The 6515-nt window shown below is 47.2% G+C and overlaps 1 long non-coding RNA gene across 1 annotated transcript; it reads right to left on the bottom strand.

The window, feature by feature from the left end:
* Positions 1-4068: 4068 nt before the first annotated feature.
* On the bottom strand, positions 4069-4913 carry LOC123117664 (uncharacterized). The gene is made up of 3 exons (XR_006457454.1): positions 4740-4913; positions 4392-4653; positions 4069-4311 (listed from the first exon to the last, which is right to left on the bottom strand). It is a non-coding gene; the product is annotated as an uncharacterized lncRNA (long non-coding RNA).
* Positions 4914-6515: the final 1602 nt, after the last annotated feature.

Raw genomic sequence — 6515 nt, 5'->3', positions numbered from 1 at the left:
CCTTGTCCCTTGGTGCTAGCCTACCGTGGCGGCCTCACTAACTTGCTCATTGTGAATACGAGTTCGTGGGGTCACGAGTTGCTGCAGATTTGTTTTTATCACTTTTTATAATATTTATTGATGTATCCCTAACTCATCGAGTCATTTTTAGCTTTGATTTCCCATATACGCCAGCCTAAATATCCCATGGTCAGAATATTTGCATGGTTAGTGGATATTGTCCCTTTCTTTCGTATTCAGTGATGGATGAAAAGTCAGAAATGACAATTTTGCTGTATTATTCAATTCGAACTAATGTTTAGTATTTTATATTGCCGATAGAGATAATTTTATCCGCTTGATTTAGGAAGTGCACATAGGTAGGTCAACATATTTTGTAGCTCTTTCAGATGTAAAAGCATATGTTGCATAAGAAATTATTATCTTCGAGCATACTCACATTTCACTAACAAATAGGGGGAGGTTCAGACTTCAGAGCCATGATAACAAGGTTTGTTCCTCACTCTTTTGTTGGAATTTTAGTCCCAAGTTAACATGATTTCTTATCCTCTTCATAAGTCATGCATTTGCTTAATTAGGTGATAAGTAGAGCAAAAAAAATTGATCATGTTATTGTGGGGTTTGTTTAAACTCCAGCATAAGGAATTCTGGTTTAAGAAAAAAGTCTTTTGGCTTCTTTAATTACAAATTGATTGCAACATCGTGTTAGTATGTGATTTCTCACATCTGGTTATAATATTTGTAAAGACGTGCATTGCACGTGCACTTGGAAGCGGGCCCGTGGCCCGCGCCGGACGGCGCCGACGCCGACCCGGGCCACCTCCTCCGCATATTCTTGGAGCTATGGCTAGCCGATTTACATGAAATTAATTCCCTCAGTTCTGATGGCAAATATAATACACATAATCCATTATGCACTAGCGTGTGTGTGTGAAATAGATGAATTATGGTCCCGTACCCAATAAGATGGATGTGTGTGTGTTAGAGAGAGGGAGAGGGGGAGAGAGAGTGAGAAAGAGGGAGGGAGAGAGAGAGTGTGTGAGGATTTGATGGTAAAAAAGGTCGCCAATGTCGTAATATTGAACTTTTAAAGTTAATGTGGCCCTGTTGCAACGCACGGGTGTTCTTCTAGTCTAGAATAATTAGGTAGCTCATCCCTCTCCCTATCTTCCAATTGCACACTTCCAATCGAAAATGATAAACCTACGTAACCACATGCAAAGGTTCACGTAACTTGCCAAATCCTAATTCTAATCCCTTAGTGGGTCTAGCATTACTCCTTCCAAGTCAGCTTGTCAGCTAAATCCATATGCAACCTTCCTGTACATGTCGCATTACTCATAAAACAATTGTGGTCGGAAACAAATCTGAAGGCAAATGAAAAGGTTATCAAAAATGCACAAGGATTCAGTCACATGAGTGCATGACATATACACAACCCCCAATTACAATTTCCCAAAATGAGCATAAAATTCCTCCAAGAAGTGCTGGTAGCTGGTGTTGTAGTACCAGCGAGCCTAGATTACTGCCGGTGCTAAAAGACTAGGATTCTTTTTTTGCACGAGTAATTGCCATGCCGTGTATGTGGGTGCTCTAACCCAACCGCAGAAACGAGCGGAAAGGATCCGCCTTTCGCACCCCTGGCTCGGAGGACTTGGTGTCAAGGTCTTGGTCTCCGGGGCGGCGACCCTGGTGGTGGTGGCGCGGTGCTCATGGGCAGAGCTCATGCCTCGGTGCTGCCCGGCTGCCACGGCCGTGTGGGCGGCGTGGTAGCCAGGGTGTGGCGTTCGGTGGCGGTGAGTATTGGCCGGGGTGAAAACTTACTCTATCTTCGGACGGACTGGCGACGGCGAAGATCGCTCCCTTCTTGAAGGCGTCGTTGCGGCTATCATTGCCCGTCGTGTTGCTCCAGGAAAAACTCTGATCCTTGGATCGGGCGGTGGCGGCACTTCGGTGTCGTATCCTTCTTGAAGGCGCCGCCTTGGAGCCCACGATTCGTCATATGCGGCTTCACTTCTTCGCGGTGTTCACGGCTGAAGTCCCCGGCGGTTCTTGTACTGCTAGGGAGTGTGTTGCTGCGCTCAGCGCCTATGTACCCAGCCTTGGGTGCGTGTGTGCGTGTGCGGTGGGTGAGTGCGGTTGTATCGGGCATTGTTGGTCTATGCTTTATATATAAAGCGGGGCGAAAGCCTTTTTCGATATGTGGGTGTTTTTGTAAAACTTCAAACTTTCTTCTCCCTTATTTAATAGTAGAAGCGGCAAATCTTTTGCATCCGTTTCAAAAAAAAAAAAAACGCTACTGCCAAACTACAGGTTGCAATATCATCCGGCTAGCACGTTCTCCCGGCGCAACGGCGCTCTCGCGCGGCCGCCTTACCTGGCGCGCATTGCCCTGAACCAGCGCATCAAGCCGACACGCTGCCCGCGGTTGAGCGGCGGGCTGGGATGCTGCACGAGCATGCCGACCTCGTCGAGGATCCCGACCATCCGCAAGCAATCCCCGGCGGTACGCCGGCCGAGGGCAAAGCGTCCGTTCCGCAGGTCGCACAGGATAAGGCCGTCCGGGGAGCCGGCCGCGTGGTCCTCGGCGGCGAACCTGCAGCGGCAGACCGGGCAGGTGCCTCTGGCCCCGAGCCACGTGGCGAGGCAGGCCGGATGGTACACGTGCTGGCACGGCGTCTCGGCCGCGTGGGCGCCGGGCTCCAGCTCGTCCAGGCAGATCGGGCACGCGAGCCCCGCTTGGCGGACCGTGACGAGGGGCAGCGGCTCGGCGTGGGCGACGGCGGGCCGGTCCTCCGGCTGGCCGCCACGGAGGAACGTTCTTTCGTCCACGACGTCGACGATGCTCTCGACGTAGGCTTCGGGGGCCGGTGCGCAGACGGGGCATGCCGAGACGGCTTCGCCGGCGCGGGTCTGGTGGAGGCGTCTGCACCCATGGCACCAGAACGACGGTTCTTCCGTGAAGCTGGCCATCGACGCCAATTTGATCGACGTGCTATCTGATCGCCTGTCGTATTAGTCGACGTGCTATATGGGCGTGGCGCGGTGGCTCGGTGTACGATTGCAGCACGTAGTGATTTATTGCGAACCGTTCCGTGTTCAGTTTCCGGTCGGAGTCTGGCTCCCTTTTCTGGTACTCCTGGTAGTTAGTTAGGATTGAACACGTATTCATCGGTCCATCCCTGAAAAAAAAAGGATGCGGAATAATATGTACCTTACCCGTGCCATCCAATACACATTCATCTCGACTCCTTCTCTTGCCCCCGATCCCCTCCTCTGTTCGTCCTCGAGTTGAGAGCCGCATGGCAAAATCAGACCAAAACCTGGCGTTTAGAGGGCCCCTGGATCTCAATGGTTGAGGTAGTGTGCCTAACTCACATCCAATTACCTCAGGGTGGACGCGGTCCGGTCCGGTCCGGGCTTTGACCGAGCCAGCCTTTGGACCGGCCGGTCCGGTCCGGACCGGACCGAGGTGGCCAGCGAGCCAAATTTCCAGGACCGGATCGAGAGGAGCAAAGCTCGGTCAGCCCGACTGGACCGAACGGGACCGATGGCTGGGACTCGGTTTAACAGCCTGGGAGTGCTTTGTTGGCCACTGTTTAGGCTGTTTGGACGTATTTAGACTGTAGCTGTCCCTGTGAGTGCTTTATTAAGCGTTTTGGCCATTATTTAGCAGTGCCCTGTTGCGCTTTTTGGCCACAATTTAGGCTGTCCAAATTTAGTGAGTGCTCTGTTTCTTATAATGACTAGTATGTCATAACTAAATTTGAACAGCATTTTATTTGTATTTTGGACATCAAAACAAATGATTTTGAGAGGAACAATATCACAAAAATCACATGCACAAACATTGATCACTACAGTTTTCAGATAAGTTTCTTCACATAATTTTGGACTGAAACAACAGGAATATCACAGCCACAAACAACTAATTGGACAGCAAGCACATGACTAATTTTGGACAGCAAGAATAACTAAATTTGGACAGCATTTCCTTTGTTTTTTGGACATCCACAAACTGATTTTGACATGAAAGATGGCACAAATCAGGTTAAGCACAATATCACATCCACAAACATAAGGTCTTATCATCATTGAACGACACGATTACAAACTTGCTCTAACAATTCCAAGTCCATGGCAATTGACAAGTTGAACATAACACAAATGAGAGGTTCATCTCCAAGCTAGCAGTGACAATTCATAGTTCATGACAAACATAACAGAAATGCAAAAGTAGCCTTCACATGAGAAAGATCACTTTGACATTCATCTCCAAAATAGCAAGATCAACATCCACATGATGAATGTCTACAAGTAAGATAAGCAACATTCACATAAATAATATTTGGTATCGTATGACAAGTGAAACATGTAGGAAGAATAGTTACCAATCGTTGATCTCCTCCACCACAGTGGGTAACTTGATGTTCTCAACATCATCCTCTTTATTCTCATCCCTCGGCTACAAGTGTGGAAGTTAGACAAATGCTCACATCACATACAACAAGACCAAAAAAGAAATAAAGCAAAGGTAAGGAAAAGATGGCAAACATACCACCAGATTCAAGTCAACATGAGCACCCTTGATATAACTTGCACCACAAACTAATGCCTCCACCATAACCGGTTTTAACGAACTCCTATAGTCATCTAATACGACACAAGTTGACAAACTAGAGTGAGGATGAGAAGTTGACAAGTTTATATCCAAAGTTCAATAGTATGAGTTGACATACCTAAAATCCTTCCGGTCGTGCTAAAGGTAGATTCCGAAGACACGGAGGTAGCCGGGATAGTAATGAACCTCTTGGCTATCTTGGCCAACATTGGGTACCTTGGAGCATTCTCTTTCCACCAACCAAGAAGATCAAGAGCCTTGTCGCGAGGGGCAACCGCATCCTCTAAGTAGTTCCTCAATTGAATTACCCCCCTCGAGTGCCATTGAATTTCAACTATTCTCGCTGTCGGCAAAAAGATATGGTTCTTTTGCTATAAAAGAATGAAGTAGGGTGACAATGCTATTAAAGTTGCCATGAAGTTGGTGTTAGATGGTATATATAGGGTATGCTGAAATTCTAGTTTGACAGGGGTTTGTTGTACATGGATGGCGTTCGCATGCGGGCGTCGGAGTGCGTTTCTCGACAACCGTGCTTATTTATTGTTGGGAGGCAGACTGGCGGGTGGCGTTTGCATGTCAAGAGAAGGCACGTACATCGAGAGACGATGCGGATGGTGCTCCCGGCCGGTGTGCCGCTTCAAAATCCGGACTCCGACGAGCAGTAAGAGCAGTTCTCCGGCATAAAGGCCGGCTGGGTGCCCAGTTGGATACGAGCGAGACAACTCCCTGCTCCACCTCCCGCGCCTAGACCAAGGGAGCAAGTTGCTGCCCCACCCCGACTCGTGGTTTAGCATCTCGCCGCTCCAAGCCAACTCATGGAGGAGTGGCGAGTTGCTCCAGGCCGGCACGTGGTGGGGGGGGGGGGGGGAGGGTGGAGCATGATGGCACTGACATCATTGCTGCCGTGGACGAAGCCGTGTACTGCTCCTCCCGAGCTTGTGACCCCATGCTATTCGCCATCAACGCGCGCATAACCGCGCCCTACCGGCAGAGAAAGAAGCCGGGCGCATTGTTGAAAAAAATATGAATATTTAGAGTAAAAAATTTATATATGATTTGAAAATATATGCATCGATGAATCCAATGAGATATATTTGATGGTGTATAAGTTAATATATTTTTCTACAAACTTATTGAAAGTATATAAAGCTTGACTTTAGACAAACCTAATATGTGGAGTGAATAAAAACAGAGGGAGTACTTCCTGTCCTTGATTTCCTCTAATTTGCATGTGTTCTATTAATTAACCCGGTGAAGACAAGCTAGCTAGCAAATCAGACATTAATTTTTTACCTTTATATGTGTAATTCGAGTTTGTGGTTTTGTATAAGTAAATGTTGGGAGTGTAAAATTATATTAGTATATGCACTATCAAATCAATTTCACTACATCAGTCAAATAATCTCTGAAAAATGAGGTAGTATATATCTTGTTTAAAGGGAAGAAAAGAACATAAATAATATGCAAAATATTGTTTCTTCACTTGTATGCAAAATACTGTTGGTGTGGCCGCCTATGAAGAGCAGCCGCTCGCGTAGGCCTTCTTGCTTCTTTCTAGGAGAGCAAGAATCGATCAGCTATGGATTTTTTTTTATTTTTTTACACTTTCTATTGTTTAGGTTTTTTCATTTTAGATAGAAAAATCATCGATCAGCTAGGTGTTTGCTATTTTTTTTGAACATCAGTACAGACACAAGCGCTCATATACACGCGCATATACGCGTTCACACACATCCTATCCTATGAGCATCTCCGAAATACTGAGCCGGCATATCATCTTGAGATTTATGAAGCCGCCGTAGGCGCCTCATCATCGACGGGAACATCTCCTTCCACTGAATGCGCTTCGCCGAAAATCCTGAAATAAATGCGAGCACCAGGATTTGAATCTTGA

The sequence above is a fragment of the Triticum aestivum genome, chromosome 5B, assembly GCF_018294505.1.
Source record: "Triticum aestivum cultivar Chinese Spring chromosome 5B, IWGSC CS RefSeq v2.1, whole genome shotgun sequence".
NCBI classification, from domain to species: domain Eukaryota; kingdom Viridiplantae; phylum Streptophyta; class Magnoliopsida; order Poales; family Poaceae; genus Triticum; species Triticum aestivum.
The sequence above is the reverse complement of the archived record's forward strand: the minus strand, read 5'-3'. Positions and strand labels throughout refer to the sequence as shown.